Consider the following 722-nt stretch of genomic DNA (forward strand, 5'->3'; position numbering starts at 1 on the left):
CGACTGAGCCAAAGCACGACAGACCCAGACAGGCTTGCCAATGAGGCTCTTTCCCATGAGTCTATTAGTGCAGAGTCTAAGTCATGGCGTGATGAAGAGGCAGTCCCGGGAACAACTGCAGACAAGACCCCAACAGGGACAGAGGAGTTAGCCACACTGAGAGCTCTTCAGCCCAAGGTGGACCTCCTCGCACAACTGGCAGCTCTCTGCACTGAGGATGAGGAGGGAGAACAGAGGTTGGAAGATGACGTTGAATCAGAGCAGCAGTGGGAGGAGGAAGAAGAGCTGCAGCAGATCGAGGAGACCACTCCAGTCAAATCCTCTCCATATTTGTGGAGCCCGCTGGGTTCATTCATGGACACTGAACCATCAAGGTAACTTTTTCAGGCAGTGCAGAGAGAGTGGGAGCTGTGGTGGAGGGGGATCATCTGGGGTCTCTGGACAGAACGATCCTTGCATTAGACTGGGTCTGGTATGAAGGTGCACAGGGCTCTGCCCCACTGTCTGCTTGCTTGTAACCAGAGCATTTCATTGGTGCAACACAGTGGGACCAGACGGTGTCAGGGACTCTGCACTTCCTACACGGCTCATTTACTCTGCCACCATCTGTGCGCTTCCTCCTCATGCCCAGATCACGCTCCACAGACACAGCTGGTGGGAGCACGTGTTCAGCAGAGGGACATTAGAGCAAGGGCATCTCTCCCAGCTACACCTCCTGTACA

At 54.6% G+C, this 722-nt stretch overlaps 1 pseudogene; it reads left to right on the forward strand.

Annotated features, from left to right (window-relative positions):
* LOC106723243 overlaps positions 1-374 on the forward strand; it is an 11,771-nt pseudogene extending 11,397 nt beyond the window's left edge.
* The last annotated feature ends 348 nt before the right edge of the window (positions 375-722 follow it).

The sequence above is a fragment of the Alligator sinensis genome, unplaced genomic scaffold (assembly GCF_000455745.1).
Source record: "Alligator sinensis unplaced genomic scaffold, ASM45574v1 scaffold986_1, whole genome shotgun sequence".
Lineage (NCBI taxonomy): Eukaryota > Metazoa > Chordata > Crocodylia > Alligatoridae > Alligator > Alligator sinensis.